The 20,071-nt window shown below is 45.5% G+C and overlaps 1 protein-coding gene across 2 annotated transcripts in view; it reads right to left on the reverse strand.

Moving 5' to 3' along the window:
• The window catches only part of NLGN2 (neuroligin 2), a 152,617-nt gene that overhangs the window by 44,748 nt on the left and 87,798 nt on the right, over nucleotides 1-20,071 (reverse strand). The gene's annotated exons all lie outside the window — the stretch shown is intronic.

The following is a 20,071-nucleotide window of genomic DNA, read 5'->3' on the forward strand; positions in this document are numbered from 1 at the left end:
CCCTATGCCACTGGACATGTGCTTTTCATCTCAAGAACAGACAAGCATTCCAAGCTCTGAAGATTATTTCCTGGGAAGGAATCCCACTGGAGCATTGCAGTGCACCCAAATACCTGGGAGTCACTCTGGACCGTGCTCTGACCTACAAGAAGCACTGCCTGAACATCAAGCAAAAAGTGGGTGCTAGAAACAATATCATACGAAAGCTGACTGGCACAACCTGGGGATCACAACCAGATACAGTGAAGACATCTGCCCTTGCGCTGTGCTACTCTGCTGCTGAGTATGCATGCCCAGTGTGGAACACATCTCACCACGCTCAAACAGTGGATGTGGCTCTTAATGAGACATGCCGCATTATCACGGGGTGTCTACACCCTATGCCACTGGAGAAATTACACTGCTTCCTGACATCCGCCGGGAAGGAGTAGCCAATAGTGAAAGGACCAAGGCAGAGACATCTCCAGCTCATCCCCTGTTTGGATATCAGCCAGCATGCCAACGACCCTAAATCAAGAAATAGTTTTCCAAGATCTACAGAGACACTCGCTGGAACACCTCAGCAAGCGAGAGTCCAAAAGTGGCAAGCTCAAACCCAGAACCTCAACCAATGGCTGATACCCAATGAGAGACTCCCCCCTGGGCACACAGAAGACTAGGCGACTTGGAAGGCACTGAACAGACTGTGCTCTGGCACCACGAGATGCAGAGCCAACCTCAAGAAATGGGGCCACAAAGTGGAATCCTTGACATGTGAGTGTGGTGAGGAGCAAACCAGTGACCACCTGCTGCAATGCAGCCTGAGCCCTGCCACATGCACAATGGAGGACCTTCTTGTGGCAACACCAGAAGCACTCCAAGGGGCCAGATACTGGTCAAAGGACATTTAATCAACTACCAAGCTTGCAAATTTTGTGTTTTGTCTGTTTGTTTTGTTCTGTTAGAAATGTAATACAATTGTCTGGTTGCCCCTGACACAATAAATAAATAAATCCAGAATCCTTCAACTGGCAAGGATTCTGGAGGATTGTGGGCCTGGTTGTACAAAGAAGTATAATGTCAATGGGTCAAAAGAATTGCAATCACCTCATCTTTACTGACAGGGATGATGAGGAGATACTTGCAAGCAGAGCTCTAGTAATTCAAGGAAAGAGTTCGTCTTCATTGTAGATCGAATGCAGTCAGGCTCTATTTTGGTGGTTATGGAATCCTTAGAGTTGTAGCTTTTAGCTGCCTCTGGCAAATACTGCTGGGGCCTTACCAAACTACAACTCCCAGGATTCCATTGCACTGATTCCGTGTTAGGATCATAGAATCATTGAGCTGGAATAGATCTTATGGGCCATCCAGTCCAACCCCATTCAGCCAAGAAGCAGGAAAATCACATTCAAAGCACCCCCAACAGATGGCCATCCAGCCTCTGTTTAAAAGCCCCCAAAGAAGGAGCCTCTGCCACACTCTGCAGCAGAGAGTTCCACTGCTGAACAGCTCTCACAGTCAGGAAGTTCGTTCTCATGATCAGGTGGAATCTCCTTTCTTGTAGTTTGAAGCCATGGCTCCATTGCTTCCTAATCTCCAGGGCAGCACAAAACAAGCTTACTCCCTCCTCCTCCGCTTGACTTCCTCTCACATATTTATTTATACATGGTCCTCATCATGTTTCCTCTCAGCCTTCTCTTCTCTCAGCCTTCTCTTCTTCAGGCTAAACATGCCCAGATCTTTAAGCTGCTCCTCATAGGGCTTGTTCTCCAGACCCTTGATCATTTTAGTCGCCCTCCTCTGGATACATTCCAGCTTGTCAGCATCTCCCTTCAGTTGTGGTGCCCAGAATTGGACACAGTATTCCACAGGTTAAACATGCCCAGATCTTTAAGCCGCTCCTCATAGGGCTTGTTTTCCAGGCCCTTGATCATTTTAGTCGCCCTCCTCTGGATACATTCCAGCTTGTCAGCATCTCCCTTCAATTGTGGTGCCCAGAATTGGACACAGTATTCCAGGTGTGGTCTAACCAAGGCAGGAGCGACTTGAGAAACTGCAAATTGCTTCTGGTGTGAGAGAATTGGCCGCCTGCGAAGATGTTGTCCGGGGATGCCCTGATGTTTTACCATCCTGTGGGGGGCTTCTCTCATGTCCCTGTATAAGAAGCTGGAGCTGACAGATGGGAGCTCACCATGCTCCCCGGATTTGAACCACCATCCTTTAGGTCCGGGGTCTCTAGCCATGGCAATAAAAGAGATTCCAAATTGCATTCATTCTACTATAGTAGTATTGAAATGCCCCCACATTTGTTCTTGTGGGGATTTTCTCTCTGCCGCCCCCGCCTGGTGATGCTGAAGATTGCAGCCCCCACCACAAAAGCAACTTTCTGGCTTGACTGTCCTCGAAGAGGGAGCTTGGAAACATAAGCCTGAGTGGGAAGTGTGTGTGTGTGTCTGCCGTTTTTCTCACAATGACAACAAGCTTCCCACTGCTTTCAGATATTTTTTTACTGGGGGTTGGAAATGTTGAAAGGAGTGGCATTTTGGATTTCTGCTGGCAGCAGTTCATCAGCCCAGAAATCTTTCTTTTCGCTGTTTTACATCCAAGAGAGGGAATGTGACTTTGCATTTACGTGACAATTGTGCCTTCGTGAACGGCAACATTGTGTGATTGTAGAAACGTGGAAGGCACAATAGCACCAGAAGTGCCACTTTGTTTGCGAAGCCTTCCGCCGAATACGGATTCTTGCATCAGGCACAAAAATATCCTGCTTTTCTCTTCTCTCTTGGGCGATCCCTCATAGTCCGAGGATGATGGTCCTCCAAGTGTATTGTCCTGGGGGTGGATCCATAGGTGACTTTGAAGCCCAATTCTTGACCTGCATGTTCTCCCGTAGTGAGGGCATTGGCTTCCAGGTGGAAGGTGGTCACAGTCAGGGTTGGTTTGTGTGCCTTCCTCTTGGTACGTTTCTCTGTTTCGCCCTCCATTCATTCCTCTTCTAATTCTGCAGCACTGCTGGTCACAGCTGACCTCCAGCTGGAGCGCTCAAGGGCCAGGGCTTCCCAGTTCTCAGTGTCTATTCCACAATTTTTAAGGTTGGCTTTGAGCCCATCTTTCAATCTCTTTTCCTCCCCACCAACATTCTGTTTTCTGTTCTTGAGTTCGGAATAGAGCAACTGCTTTGGGAGACGGTGATCTTTGGGCATCCGGATAACATGGCCAGTCCAGTAGAGGTTATGGCGGAGGACCATCACTTCAACGCTGGTGGTCTTTGCTTCTTCCACCACGCTGACATTTGTCCGCCTGTCTTCCCAAGAGACTTGCAGGATTTTTTGGAGGCAGCACTGATGGAATTGTTCCAGGAGTTGCGTTTGACGTCTGTAGACAGTCCACGTTTCGCAGGCATATAGCAGGGTTGGGAGGACAATAGCTTTATAAACAAGCACCTTGGTATCCCTACGGATGTCCTGATTATTATTATTATTATTATTATTATTATTATTATTATTATTTAAACATCCAAAGATTTTTGGTATCCATTGAGGGGAAGGGGTCCTGGAATAAAACAGCACCAAAGACCCACTTCATATGTATTTCTAACTTTGCAAGTTTTATTAAAACTCAAAAGACTGCTTTGGGAGACTGTGATCTTTGATCATCCGGTCAACGTGGCCGGTCCAGCGGAGTTGATGGCGGAGGAGCATCGCTTCAATGCTGGTGGTCTTTGCTTCTTCTTCCAGCATGCTGTCATTTGTCCACTTGTCTTCTCAAGATATTTGCAGGATTTTCCAGAGGCAGCGCTGATGGAATCATTCTAGGAGTTGCATGTGACATCTGTAGACAGTCCACGTTTCGCAGGCATAGAGCAGGGTTGGGAGGACAATGGCTTTATAAACAAGCACCTTGGTCTCCCTACGGATGCCCCGACCCTCAAACGCTCTGTGCTTCATTTAGAAGAATGCTGCACTCGCAGAGCTCAGGCGGTGCTGAATTTCAGTCTTAATGTTCATGTCTGTAGACAGTCCACGTTTCGCAGGCATATAGCAGGGCTGGGAGGACAATAGCTTTATAGACAAGCACCTTGGTATCCCTCAGGATGTCCTGGTCCCCAAACACTCTCTGCTTCATTTGGAAGAATGCTGCACTCGCAGAGCTCAGGCAGTATTGAATTTCAGTCTTAATGTTGATGTCTGTAGACAGTCCACGTTTTGTAGGCGTACAGCAGGGTTGGGAGGACAATGGCTTTATAAATAAGCCCCTTGGTCTCCCTACAGATGTCCCGGTCCTCAAAGACTCTCTGCTTCATTCGGAAGAATGCTGCGTTCACAGAGCTCAGGCGGTGCTGAATTTCAGTCTTAATGTTGATGTCTGTAGACAGTCCACGTTTCGCAGGCATATAGCAAGGTTGGGAGGACAATAGCTTTATAAACAAGCACGTTGGTATCCTTACGGATGTCCCCGTCCTCAAACACTCTCTGCTTCATTCGGAAGAATGCTGCGTTCACAGAGCTCAGGCGGTGCTGAATTTCAGTCTTAATGTTGATGTCTGTAGACAGTCCACGTTTCGCAGGCATATAGCAAGGTTGGGAGGACAATAGCTTTATAAACAAGCACGTTGGTATCCTTACGGATGTCCCCGTCCTCAAACACTCTCTGCTTCATTCGGAAAAATGCTGCACTCGCAGAGCTCAGGCGGTGTTGAATTTCAGTCTTAATGTTGATGTCTGTAGACAGTCCACGTTTCGCAGGCATATAGCAGGGTTGGGAGAACAATAGCTTTATAAACAAGCACTTTGGTATCCCTACGGATGTCCTGGTCCTCAAACACTCTCTGCTTCATTCGGAAAAATGCTGCGTTCGCAGAGTTCAGGCAGTGTTGTATTTCAGTGTCAGTGTTGACTTTTGTGGAGAGGTGGCTGCCAAGGGAGCGGAAATGGTCCACATTTTCTAATGTTACCCCATTAAGCTATTTATTTATCGTGTCAGGAGCAACCAAACATTTGTATTACATTTTTCACAAAGCAAACAAACAGACAGACAAGTAAGCTGTATTTCTGGCATTGGAGAGGGCTTGGCAGGTGACTGCTGGAAGAGCACTTTGGTTTTCTCAGTGTTCAATGACAGGCCAAGCTTCTCGTATGCTTCTGCAAAGGTGTTTAGACTGGCTTGTAGGACTTCTTCTGATTGCGCACAGACGACATTGTCATCAGCATACTAGAGTTCTATAACAGATGATGTTGTGACCTTGGTTTTGGCTTTCAGTCTGCTTTTGTAAGGGAAATGACACTTGTGCAAGTCATTAACAAGAAGCCAATGGTTACTTTTGGGGTGATAGAAAATCCCAGCATGCCTTAGTCAACAGGCACTTGGAGGGAATGTTGGGAATTGTAGTCCCCAAAGTCACTTTTATCAGCCCTGGTTGCAATAAATTCATCATCATAATAATAGTAGCAATAATAGTAAGACATAGATGTGTATGTATTATTTAGTCATCTGCAGGAGATTCCCTACCTACATTCAACTTCCCCCTATAGTCAAATTTTAGGATTAGTATCATCATTGTCATCAACATCGCTGCACTGTTGCTATTACCTTTATTTGCATCCCATCAATTGTTTGGTTGGTTGCATGCTGCAAGTCGCTTCTGGTGTGAGAGAATCAGCCATCTACAAAAACGTTGCCCAGGGGACGACTGAATGTGCTACGATCCTGTGTGGAGGTTTCTCCCATTGAAAAGCGTGCTTGCACCATCAATGTTTAACATTTACACAAATGACCAGCCACTTCCAGAAAGGACAGAGAGTTTCATCTATGCTGATGATCATGCCATCACTGCTCAAGCAGCGAGTTTTGAAATGGTTGGATAGAAGCTCTCCAAAGGATTACTATCATCATTGTTGTCAACATTGCTGCACTGTTGCTATTACCTTTATTTGCATCCCATCAATTGTTTGGTTGGTTGCATGCTGCAAGTCGCTTCTGATGTGAGAGAATCATCCGTCTACAAAGACGTTGCCCAGGGGACGACCGAATGTGCTACGATCCTGTGGGGATGCTTCTCCCATTGAAAAGCGTGCTTGCACCATCAATGTTCAACATCTACACAAATGACCAGCCACTGCCAGAACGTACAGAGAGTTTCATCTATGCTGACGATCGTGCCATCACCACTCAAGCAGGGAGCTTTGAAATGGTTGGATAGAAGCTCTCCAAAGCTTTAGGTACTCATACTGCCTATTACAGGGAAAACCAGATTATTCCTCATCCATCTAAAATGTAGACAAGTGCTTTCCATCTTAAAAATAAACAAGCATCTCGAGCTCTGAGGATGACCTGGGAAGGAATCCCACTGGAGCACTGCAGCACACCCAAATACCTGGGTGTCACTCTGGACCATGCTCTGACTTACAAGAAGCACTGCTTGAATATCAAGCAAAAAGTGGGCGCTAGAAAGAATATTATATGTAAGCAGACTGGCACAACCTGGGGATCACAACCAGACACAGTGAAGACATCTGCCCTTGTGTTTTGCTACTCTACTGCTGAGTAGGCATGCCCAGTGTGGAACACATCTCACCACATCAAAACAGTGGATGTGGCTCTTAATGAGACATGCTGTATTATCACAAGATGTCTATGTTCTATGCCGCTGGAGAAAGTATACTGTTTAGCCAATATTGCACCACCTGACATCCGCTGGGAAGTAGCAGCCTGTAATGAAGGGACCAAGGCAGTGACATCTCCGGCCCATCCTCTGTTCAGATACCAGCCAGCACTTCAACGCCTTAAATCAAGAATTAGCTTCCTAAGATCTCCAGAGATACTTGCAGAAACACCTCAGCAAGCGAGAATCCAAAAGAGGCAGGCTCAAACCCAGAATTTCAATCAGTGGATGATGCCAGATGAGAGACTCCCGCCTGGGCACACAGAAGACTGGGCAATCTGGAAGACACCGAACAGGCTGCGCTCTGGCAACACGAGATGCAGAGCCAACCTTAAGAAATGGGGCCTCAAAGTGGAGTCTGTGACATGCGAGTGCGGAGAAGAGCAAACCACAGACCACCGACTACAATGCAGCCTGAGCCCTGCCACATGCACAATGGAGGACCTCCTTATAGCAACACCACAGGCACTCCAAGTGGCCAGCTTCTGACATTTAGAATAATGTCAAGTTTATAACTTTGTTTCTATCTTTACATACATTATAACTGTAGCCAATTCGCTTTTGACACGATAAATATTATTGTCGAAGGCTTGAATCACTAGGTTGTTGTATGTTTTCTGGACTGTATGGCCATTTTCCAGAAGCATTCCCTCCTGATGTTTCACCTGCATCTGTGGCAGGCATCCTCAGAGATTGCCTAATTTCCAACAGACCTCTGAACAAACCTCTGAAGATGCTAACCACAGATGCAAGTGAAATGTCAGGAGAGAATGTTGTGAGTTTTTCGGGCTGCATGGCCCTGTTGCAGCAGCATTCTCTCCTGACGTTTTGCCTGCATCTGTGGCTAAGGGCATTTTCAGAAGTCTGTTGGCAGTGAGGCAAGTGGAGTGTACATATATCTGTGGAATGATGTCCAGGGTGGAAGGAAGAACCCTTGTCTGTTTGAAGCAAGTGTGGATGTTGCCATTAGCAAACTTGAATTTGCATTGAGTAGCCATGAAGTTTGCAAAGTCAATCAGAGAGGGAATCTGCATGGAGGTAGCCTGGCCTCTGTTGTTGTTGTTCATTCGTTCAGTCGTTTCCGACTCTTCGTGACCTCTTCGTGCCCAATCCTGAGCTCCCTGTCAGCCGTCACCACCCCCAGCTCCTTCAAGGTCAAGCTGGTCACTTCAAGGATGCCATCCATCCATCTTGCCCTTGGTCGGCCTCTCTTCCTTTTGCCTTCCATTTCCCCCAGCATCATTCTCTTCTCCAAGCTTTCCTTTCTTCTCATGATGTGGCCAAAGGACTTCATCTTGGCCTCTACTATCCTTCCCTCCAATGAGTAGTCGGGCTTTATTTCCTGAAGTATGGACTGGTTGGATCTTCTGGTGGTCCAAGGCACTCTCAGAACTTTCCTCCAGCACCACAGCTCAAAAGCATCTCTCTTCCTTCGCTCAGCCTTCCTTATGGTCCAGCTCTCACCTCCGTAGGTGACTACAGGGAATACCATGGCTTGGACTAGGCAATGGATCTTGGTTGCCAGTCTGATGTCTCTACTCTTGACTATTTTATGGAGACTGGACATTGCTCTCCTCCCAAGAAGGAAGCGTCTTCTGATTTCCTGGCTACAGTCTGCATCTGCACTCATCTTTGCGCCTAGAAATACAAAGTCTGTCACGGCCTCCACATTTTCTCCCTCTATTTTCCAGTTGTCAATCATTCTTGTTGCCATAATCTTAGTTTTTTTGACGTTTAGCTGCAACCCAGCTTTTGTGCTTTCTTCTTTCACCTTGATTAGAAGGCTCCTCAGCTCCTCCTTCAGCCATCAAAGTGGTATCATCTGCATATCTAAGGTTGTTGATGTTTCTTCCAGCCATTTTCACCCCAGCCTTGCATTCCTCAAGCCCCGCACATCCTCACATGTTGTGTTCTGCATACACGTTAAAAAGGTTGGGTGAAATAAGGATCATTGAAATAAGGGCTGCTGTACGAAAGTTTGAACAGTCTTTAGCATTTCCCTTTTTTGGTATGGGGATATAAGTTGATTTTTCCCAGTCTGATGGCCATTCTTGTGTTTTCCATGTTTGCTGGCATATGGCCTGCATCACCTTGACAGCATTATCTTTCAAGATTTTGATTTTGGCCTCTGTTACCAGTATTAAAAAACATCAGAAGCAAGGCAAATCTCTTTCCCATGGGTCTCACAACCTCTGAGGATGCCTGCCATAGATGCAGGCGAAACGTCAGGAGACAATGCTTCTGTAACATGGCTATGCAGCCCAGAAAACACACAACAATCCAATAAATATTAGATTTATTGTCGAAGGCTTTCATGGCTGGAATCACTGGGTGGTTGTAGGTTTTTTCGGGCTATATGGCCATGGTCTAGAGGCATTCTCTCCTGACGTTTCACCTGCATCTATGACAAGCATCCTCAGAGGTAGTGAGGTCTGTTGGAACTAGGAAAAAGGGTTTATATATCTGTGGAATGACCAGGGTGGGACATAGGACTCTTGTCTGCTGGAGCTAGGTGGGAATGTTTCAACTGACCACCTTGATTAGCATTTAATGGCCTGGCAGTGCCTGGAGCAAACTTTTGTTGAGAGGTGATTAGATGTCATTGTTTGTTTCCTCTCTGTTGTTGTGCTGTTGTAATTTTAGAGATTTTTAATACTGGTAGCCAGAATTTGTTCATTTTCATGGTTTCCTCCTTTCTTATTTTTATTCATATTAGATTATGAATAAAAATAATACATAGAAGTTTGCGTATTATTTAGTCATTTTTAGGAGAATCCCTTTGTACATTCAACTTTCCCCTATAGTCCAATTTTGGGATTAGTATCATCGCCGCCAACGTTGCTGCCCTGTTGCTATTCCCTCTATTTGCGCCCCACCTTTTCACAACCGCAACTTGAACTGGCTCAATATGCCTCCCTATTGAAAACGCCGTTCTTTAGACATTTAGTAATGAACGGCTTGCAAATATTAATTCAGCATTTAGAAAAGCAGAACGCAATTCCCGTTTCATTAGCATCCTTGCAAAAGCGCGCTTAGAACGGGGAGCCGATGCTGGCAAAATTTATTGTGCGAAATGACATTTTGCTTTATCTCCGGCACCGACTTGCTGTTTAAATAATGTGATTTCTTAAATTGCTTCATCTGTTCTTTTCTGAGTGTGAAATTAATGCAGCCCGTGCGATATTTCAAAAATAAAGAAGGAACCCGGCCTATTTTTTTAAAGAAATAATTCCAAAACCGGATTCCACGATCTTTTGAAACCGGGGTTGCTTTTAGAGAAAGTTACTCTTAAATATTTCCTTCCTTTCAATGTGTAGCCTTTGTGAGACATCAAATTACCCACAGCACAGCACTTTCCTATAGATAGACATATGATAAGAAAAAATAGATAGCTCTGAAACAGATAGAGCAGGGCTCTCAAATAAAGTAACTTTTCCAAGACTTGGTTGCCAGAGATTGGAAAAGTTACTCTGTTTGCAACAGATTTCTACTCACACAATCATGTACATACAAACATAGTAAAGGTAAAGGTTTCCCTTGATATTAAGTCTAGTCGTGTCCGACTCTGGGGTGTGGTGCTCATCTCCATTTCTAAACCAAAGAGCCAGCATCGTCCATAGACATCTCCAAGGTCATGTGGCCAGCATGACTGCATAGAACGCCCTTACGTTCCTTCCATAGCAGTAGCTATTGATCTACTCACATTTGCATGTTTTCGAACTGCTAGTTTGGCAGAAGCTGGGCTTAACAGCAGGAGATCACCCTGCTCCCCGGATTCAAACCGCTCCTGTACCTATTGATCTACTCACATCTGCATGCTTTTGAACTGCTACGTTGGCAGAAGCTGGGCCTAACAGTAGGAGCTCACCCCGCTCCCTAGATTCAAACTGCCAACCTTTTGGTCAACAAGTTCAGCAGCTCCAATAATAATAATAATATGAACATGCAAAAATACTGTGTGACTCTGAGATATTAGTGCTCATCTCAATTTCTAAGCCGAAGAGCCGGTGTTGTCCATAGACGCCTCCAAGGTCATGTGGCCAGCATGACTACATAAAGTGCCCTTACCTTCCTGCCAAAGCAGTACCTATTGATCTACTCACATCTGCATGTTTTTGAACTGCTAGGTTGGCAGTAGCTGGGCCTAACAGCAGGAGCTCACCCTGCTCCCCGGATTCAAACCACCAACCTTTCAATCAGCAAGTTCAGCAGCTTCAATAATAATAATAATAATGTGAACATGCAAAAATACTATGTGACTCTGAGGGATTGGTGCTCATCTCCATTTCTAAACCAAAGAGTCGGCGTTGTCCATAGACACCTCCAAGTTCATGTGGCCAGCATGACCGCATAGAGCGCCCTTACGTTCCTGCCAAAGCAGTACCTATTGATCTACTCACATTTGCATGTTTTCGAACTGCTAAGTTGGCAGTAACTGGGCCTAACAGCAGGAGCTCACCCTACTCCCCGGATTCAAACCGCCAACCTTTCAGTCAGCAAGTTCAGCAGCTTCAATAATAATAATATGAACATGCAAAAATATTGTGTCTCTGAGAGATTGGTGCTCATCTCAATTTCTAAGCCGAAGAGCCGGTGTTGTCCGTAGACGCCTCCAAGGTCATGTGGCCGCCATGACTGCATGGAGCACCTTTACCTTCCCGCAGAAGCAGTACCTATTGATCTACTCACATCTGCATGCTTTCGAACTGTTAGGTTGGCAGAAGCTGGGCCTAACAGCAGGAGCTCACCCCGCTCCCCAGATTCGAGCCGCCAACCGTTCGGTCAGCAAGTTCAGCAGCTCCAATAATAATAATAATGTGAACATGCAAAAATACTATGTGACTCTGAGGGATTGGTGCTCATCTCCATTTCTAAGCCGAAGAGCCGGCATTGTCCATAGGCGCCTCCAAGGTCATGTGGCCGGTATAGCTGCATGGAGCACTATTACCTTCCCGCAGAAGCAGTACCTATTGATCTACTCACATTTGCATGTTTTCGAACTGCTAAGTTGGCAGTAGCTGGGCCTAACAGTAGGAGCTCACCCCGCTCCCCAGATTCGAACCGCCAACCTTTCGGTCAGCAAGTTCAGCAGCTCCAATAATAATAATAATAATAATAATAATATGAAGATGCAAAAATATTATGTAACTCTGAGAGATTGGTGCTCATCTCAATTTCTAAGCTGAAGAGCTGGCGTTGTCCATAGACGCCTCCAAGGTCATGTGGCTGGCAGGACTGCATGGAGCGCCATTACCTTCCCGCAGAAGCAGTACCTATTGATCTACTCACATTTGCATGCTTTCGAACTGCTAGGTTGGCAGAAGCTGGACCTAACAGCAGGAGCTCACCCCGCCCCCCAGATTCGAAACGCCAACCTTGTGGTCAGCAAGTTCAGCAGCTTAGCGGTTTAACCTGCTGCACCACCTAAATACAAATATACATATATAACCTCTTGCACCTAGAGCTTGGAAAAGTTACTTTTGTGGCAACAGATTATATACATCTACTAGCCGTCCCCTGCCACACGTTGCTGTGGCCCAGTCTGTGTATAAGTGTTTTGGGAGTGTGTGTGTGTGTGTTCTGTGTGTGTGTATATGTGTGTATTTATCATATATGTTTGTGTATATGTGTATATACGTGTGTTTGCATATATATGTAGTTTTGTGCATGCATTGTAATGCATTTTTTGGCTTTTTTGGCTTTTTACGTCCCTTCTGTTGTGTTTTTCGGTGTTTTTGAGTGATGGTCACTCATTGGAATGATAGGTGTCTTGTGTCCAAATTTGGTGTCAATTCGTCCAGTGGTTTTTGAGTTATGTTAATCCCACAAATGAACATTACATTTTTATTTATATAGATAGACTGACCTTCATCTTTCCCCACTTGCTGTCAAAACTACAAATCCCATAATGCAGCACAGTGAAAAGCCAAGCTACAATAAAAGGTATTAGCAAGCACCTGATGCCCTCCATGTGCCCTGGACTACCAATCCCATTGCATACGGACAGCTGGGCAGTGTCTGGGAATGATGGAAGCTGTAGTCCTTAACACCTAGCTGATTTGCCCTGATGCCCTGGAGGTCAGAAAAGCCAGAGGATTTCTATTGAGTCGTGAGTCAGCATTTATGTAAATCTCACTGGTGCATCGAGTATACTTAAATTTCCCTGCGGTCGCAAAGACATACACTTTTCCAATCAAAAGGGTTTCAAAAGAGTTTAGGTTTCCTCACTTTGAAAACAACCTCAGCTGCAAATGGCCTTCAAAACAGAGCTTGGAGAAGTTACCTTTCTGGACCATAACTCTCAGAATCCACTGATCTACGCAAGCAACATATATACACATATACATACACATATACGAAAAAACCTACAACAACCCATATTTCGGATATTTAGATATGGGATGTTCAACGTGTACCAGATAAGAGAGAGATCCTTATTTTGTAAAACTCTTCGTATGTCAATTGAAAATATTTGTTTGGTTGCATGCTGCAAGTCGCTTCTGGTCTGAGAGAACCAGATGCTTACAAAGATGTTGCCCAGGGGACGCCCAATGTGGTACAACCTGGGGATCACAACCGGACACAATTAAGACATCTGCCCTTGAGCTTTGCAACTCTGCTGCTGAGTACGCATGCCTAGTTTGGAATACATCTCACCACACTAAAACAGTGGATGTGGCTCTTAATGAGACATGCCACATTATCATAGGATGTCTACACCCCATACCACTGGAGAAACTATACTGTTTAGCTGGTCTCGCAACACCTGACATCCATCGGGAAGTAGCAGCCAGCAATGAAAGGATCAAGGCATTGACGTCTCCAGTCCATCCTCTGTTTGGATATCAATCAGCAAGCCAACACTTTAAATCAAGAAATAACTTCCTAAGATCTACAACCTGTGGGTCCCCAGATGTTTTGGCCTTCAACTCCAAAAATATCCTAATAGCTGGTAAACTGGCTGGGATTTCTGGGAGTTGTAGGCTAAAATACTTGGGGACCCACAAGTTGAGAGCCACTGATCTACAGAGATACTGGGTTGTTGTATATGGCCATGTTCTAGAGGTATTTTCTCCTGACGTTTTGCCTGCATCTATGGCAAGCATCCCCAGAGGTAGTGAGGTCTGTTGGAACTAGGAAAAAGGGTTTATATATCTGTGGAATGACCAGGGTGGGACAAAGGACTTTTGTCTGCTGGAGCTAGGTGTGAATGTTTCAACTGAGCACATTGATTAGCATTTGATGGCCTGGCAGTGCCTGGAGCAATCTTTTGTGGAGAGGTGATTAGATGTCCTTGTTTGTTTCCTCTCTGTTGTTGTGCTGTTCTAATTTTTGAGTTTTTTAATACTGGTAGCCAGATTTTGTTCATTTTCATGGTTTCATGGTTTCCTCCTTTCTGTTGAAAGCTGTGGACAAGTCTACCTAGGGACGACCAAACACAGCGCACAAACATGAATCAAAGAACATGAAAGGCACTGCAGACTACTTCAACCAGAGAAGTCAGCCATAGCAGAGCACCTGAGGAACTAACCTGGACACAGCATATTATCTGAGAACAGAGAAATGCTGGACCACTCTCACAACCACCATGTCAGGCTACACAGAGAAGCCATTGAAATCCACAAGAAGCATGTGGACAATTTCAACAGAAAGGAGGAAACCATGAAAATGAACAAAATCTGGCTACCAGTATTAAAAAACTATAAAATTAGAACAACACAATAACAGAGAGGAAACGAACAAGGACATGTAATCACCTCTCAACAAAAGATTGCTCCAGGCACTGCCAGGCAATCAAATGCTAATCAAGGTGGTCAGTTGAAACATTCACACCTAGCTCCAGCAGACAAGAGTCCTTTGTCCCACCCTGGTCATTCCACAGATATATAAACCCTTTTTCCTAGTTCCAACAGACCTCACTACCTCTGAGGATGCTTGCCATAGACGCAGGCGAAACGTCAGGAGAAAATGCCTCTAGAACATGGCCATATAGCCCGAAAAAACCTACAACAACCCAGTGATTCCGGCCATGAAAGCCTTCGACAATACGGAGATACTGTCACGATACTAAGGCTCTGCCTTATTCAGGTAGAGATGAATCAAACACATACCCAGTTTGTATCAAGCAGTTTAATTAAAACAGCACTTACTTTCTGGCTGGTTTAATAGTCCAAAATATAAAGCATAAAGATTGCACTCAGCCACAGAATATAAAACAAAAACAGCAAACACTGGTGCAGGTTCAAGATAACTCCGTAGTCAAAAGGTCCAGCCTAGTGGTCAAACGCTGAGAGTTCAATGAGCAAAGTCCAGAGATCAAGAGTCTATTCCGTAGTCAAAAGCCAGTCCAAAGATTCAAGGTTCCAGGATTCCAAAGGTTCAGGAGACAGGTCAGGACATCAAAAATTCACAAACCTGGGGGAAAACCAGCAGCATCTACCACCAAAATAAGACAAATACTTTTCTCCTGAAGATCAGTCCCAGGGCTAGCTCATTATATCCAGAAACACTCAGCTGCAACCTATCTCTTGCATGCCTCCACCTGTAATTGCTTTCACTCATGAACTCTTACTTACAGATTACTCAACCCTTTAGAACTAAGACTTACATTAACCCTTCATAGAATCATAGAATCAAAGAGTTGGAAGAGACCTCATGGGCCATCCAGTCCAACCCCATTCTGCCAAGAAGCAGGAATATTGCATTCAAATCACCCCTGACAAATGGCCATCCAGCCTCTGCTTAAAAGCTTCCAAAGAAGGAGCCTCCACCACACTCCGGGGCAGAGAGTTCCACTGCTGAACGGCTCTCACAGTCAGGAAGTTCTTCCTAATGTTCAGATGGAATCTCCTCTCTTGTAGTTTGAAGCCATTGTTCCTTTGCGTCCTAGTCTCCAAGGAAGCAGAAAACAAGCTTGCTCCCTCCTCCCTGTGGCTTCCTCTCACATATTTATACATGGCTATCATATCTCCTCTCATCCTTCTCTTCTTCAGGCTAAACATGCCCAGTTCCCTAAGCCGCTCCTCATAGGGCTTGTTCTCCAGGCGCTTGATCATTTTAGTCGCCCTCCTCTGGACACATTCCAGCTTGTCAATATCTCTCTTGAATTGTGGTGCCCAGAATTGGACACAGTATTCCAGATGTGGTCTAACCAAAGCAGAATAGAGGGGTAGCATTACTTCCTTAGATCTAGACACTATGCTCCTTCCATCACCAACTGCTAGGTCTACCACCACCAACCGCTCTGAGCCCCAGGGGAGTGGCGGCATATAAGTTTGAATAATAAATAAATAAACCACCATCAACTGCAGAACATGATACTTGACAGACACTCCCAGGAACACCTCAGCAAGTGAGAGTCCAAAAGTGGCAGGCCAAAACCCGGAACTTTAATCAGTGTTTGAGAGACTCCCTCCTAGGCACACAGAAGATTGGGCAACTTGGAAAGCACTAAACAGGTTGCACTCTGGCACCACGAGATGCAAAGCTAACCTTAATAAATGAGGCTACAAAGAGGAGCCCACGATATGCGAGTACGGAGAAGAGCAAACCGGAGACCACCTACTACAATGCAACCTGCCACATGTACAGTGGAGGATCTTCTCATAGCAACACCAGAGGCCCTCCAAGTGGTCAGCCACTATCGGGACCGCATTAAGTCCACGAATCCTGAGGAATGGATTTTCTTTTACCGTACTTGGTCAAAGGACATTTAGTATACAGTGTTCCCTCACTACTTTGTGGTTCACTTTTTGCAGACTTGCTGTTTCGCAGGTTTGTGCCCCCCAGTTTATGAATGGCTGCCGTTGCCCAAAAGAGATTGCAAATCAAAGCAGAGATAGCTAGCAAACAAAAGGTGTGCGGTGCCTTTAAATCTCTCCTCGCTTCTGCCTCATCTTTGGAACGTAATATACATATATAGCATCCCTGCTTCACGGATTTTCACTTTTCGCGGGTGGTCCTGGAATGCAACACCCGCGATAATAATTTATTATTATTTAAAACTTTTATATCCCAGTCTACTCCACCTCCGTAGAGGGACTCAGACCGGCTTACAGCAAGGATTCAATGGTTAAGTGGACGAACACAGAGAGAGCTCACTAATGCTTCCTCTTCATCTTGGAAAGAAGTGACAAGTGGAGTGCCACAAGTAGGGTTCCGTCCTGGGCCCGGTCCTGTTCAACATCTTTATTAATGACTTAGATGAAGGGCTAGAAGGCAGGATCATCAAGTTTGCAGACGACACCAAATTGGGAGGGAGAGCCAATACTCCAGAGGACAGGAACAGGATTCAAAACGATCTTGACAGATTAGAGAGATGGGCCAAAACTAACAAAATGAAGTTCAACAGGGACAAATGCAAGATACTCCACTTTGGCAGAAAAAACGAAATGCAAAGATACAGAATGGGGGACAATGCCTGGCTCGAGAGCAGTACGTGTGAAAAAGATCTTGGAGTCCTCGTGGACAACAAGTTAAACATGAGCCAGGAATGTGATGTGGCGGCAAAAAAAGCCAATGGGATTTTGGCCTGCATCAATAGGAGCATAGTGTCTAGATCTAAGGAAGTGATGCTACCCCTCTATTCTGCTTTGGTTAGACCACATCTGGAATATTGTGTCCAATTCTGGGCCCCACAATTCAAGAGAGATATTGACAAGCTGGAATGTGTCCAGAAGAGGGCGACTAAAATGATCAAGGGTCTGGAGAACAAGCCCTATGAGGAGCGGCTTAGGGAACTGGGCATGTTTAGCCTGAAGAAGAGAAGGCTGAGAGGAGATATGATAGCCATGTACAAATATGTGAGAGGAAGCCACAGGGAGGAGGAGGGAGCAAGCTTGTTTTCTGCTTCCTTGGAGACTAGGACGCAGAACAATGGCTTCAAACTACAAGAGAGGAGATTCCATCTGAACATTAGGAAGAACTTCCTGACTGTGAGAGCCGTTCAGCAGTGGAACTCTCTGCCCCGGAGTGTGGTGGAGGCTCCTTCTTTGGAAGCTTTTAAGCAGAGGCTGGATGGCCATCTGTCAGGGGTGATTTGAATGCAATATTCCTGCTTCTTGGCAGGATGGGGTTGGACTGGATGGCCCAGGAGGTCTCTTCCAACTCTTTGATTCTATGATTCTATGATTCTAATAGTACAATCTAAAAACATCATATAATAACAAGTTAAAATACATATCGATTAAAATTACAAATAAGCCAAATCATGTCCAACTCAGTCCGTATGTGTGCTCGATAACTTTGTTCTGTAGCCGGTTTCAACCATTTCTTTGGGAATGCTGCCTTCCATAGCCAGGATTTCACCAGCCTCCTGAAGGACAGGAGGGAGGGGGCAGATCTGATCTCAATCGGGAGAGAGTTCCACAGCTGAGGGGCCACCACAGAAAAGGCCCTGTCTCTCGTTCCCGCCAGACACGATTGCGAAAGTGGCGGGACTGAGAGCAGGGCCCCATCAGAAGATCTTAACTGTTTTGATGGTTCATAGGGGGAATGGAACCCAACCTTGCCACCAAAGTAGTAAAGAAACCAATAGCCAGATAACCAGAGATTGAGAACAACAACCTTCATGAACCCTTTACATCTACTGAATTGGACATGGCTCTCAATAAATGTAAGAATGGCAAAGCAGCTGGCTTGGATGATCTACGGATGGAACAAATCAAGAACTTTGGTCCAAAAGCAAGGCGCTGGCTGCTGGAGCTGATGAACAACTGCACTGCATCCTGTCAGATCCCCAAAATCTGGAGGAAAGCAAGAGTCATCGCCATCTTGAAGCCAGGCAAAGACCGCAATGACCCAAAAAGCTACAGACCAATCTCCCTGCTGTGCCACCTCTACAAAGTTTTGGAGAGACTTATTTTGCATAGAATTATGGAAAAAATAGACCCCTGTCTGATTCCACAGCAAGCTGGCTTCAGGAAAGGCAAAAGCTGCACATCGCAAGTGCTGAACCTGACAGGCTATGGTTCCAAGTTCTGAGGAGCCCCCAAAGACAATCCCTCAACTGACATTGCAGGTTATAGCGAGCGCCATGAACATGTAGCCCAAACTACCAATGTCCTCCCCAAGCACTAAGGCCCACCACCCAATGACATGCTGCATTATCACGGGGTGTCTGCACCCTACACCACTGGAGAAATTACACTGTCTAGCCGGTACTGCACCACGTGACATCCGCCGGGAAGTAGCAGCCAATAGTGAAAGGACCAAGGCAGTGACATCTCCAGCCCATCCTTTGTTTGGGTATCAGCCAGCACCTCAACGACTTAAATCAAGAAATTGTTTTCTAAGATCTACAGAGACACTTACTGGAACACCCCAGCAAGCGAGAGTCCAAAAGTGGCAGGCTCAAACCCAGAACCTCAACAAATGGCTGATACCAAATGAGAGATTCCCCCCTGGGCACACAGAGAGGAAATTACACTGCTTAGCCGATATTGCACCACCTGACATCCGCCGGGAAGTAGCAGCCAATAATGAAAGGACCAAGGCAATGACATCTCCAGCCCATCCCTTGTTTGGGTATCAGCCAGCACGTCAACGACTTAAATCAAGAAATTGTTTTCTAAGATCTACAGAGACACTTACTGGAACACCCCAGCAAGCGAGAGTCCAAAAGAGGCAGGCTCAAACCCAGAACCTCAATCTATGGCTAATACCAAATGAGAGACTCCCCCCTGGGCACACAGAAGACTGGGCGACTTGGAAGGCGCTGAACAGACTGCGCTCTGGCACCACGAGATGCAGAGACAACCCCGAGAAATGGGGCCACAAAGTGGAATCCACAACATGCGAGTGTGGAGAAGAGCAAACCACTGACCACCTGCTGCAATGCTTCCTGAGCCCCGCCACATGCACAAGGGAGGACCTTCTTGTGGCAACACCAGAGGCACTCCAAGGGGCCAGACACTGGTCAAAGGACATTTAATCAACTACCAAGTTTGCACGCTTTGTGCTTTTTTTGTCTGTTTGTTTGTTTTGTTACGTTAGAAATGCAATACAATGGTCTGGTTGCCTCTGACACGATAAACAAACAAACAAATAAATAAATACGATATATAGCGTCCCTTCTTTGTGGATTTTCACTTTTCGCAGGTGGTCCCGCAATAAGTGAGGGAACTTTCGCGGGTGGTCCTGGAACACAACACCCGCAATAAGTGAGGGAACACTGTAAGGTCAAGTTTTTAACTTTGTTTATGTTTTTAAATACATTATAATTGCACTCTCAATTCACTTCTGACACGATAAATAAATTGTAAATACGTTAATTGCATCTTAAAAAGAGACTTTTTTAAAAAAAACCCACAATATAACCATCAAATAAGAAATAATGACGCAACGAGGCAACACTTTCCCCACAAAATCCACTTAAAAACCAAATACAGAATCAGCAAATGAGAAGATTCAAGGAAAACAGGCAAAGAT

This window comes from Anolis sagrei, chromosome 6, assembly GCF_037176765.1.
Source record: "Anolis sagrei isolate rAnoSag1 chromosome 6, rAnoSag1.mat, whole genome shotgun sequence".
Lineage (NCBI taxonomy): Eukaryota > Metazoa > Chordata > Lepidosauria > Squamata > Dactyloidae > Anolis > Anolis sagrei.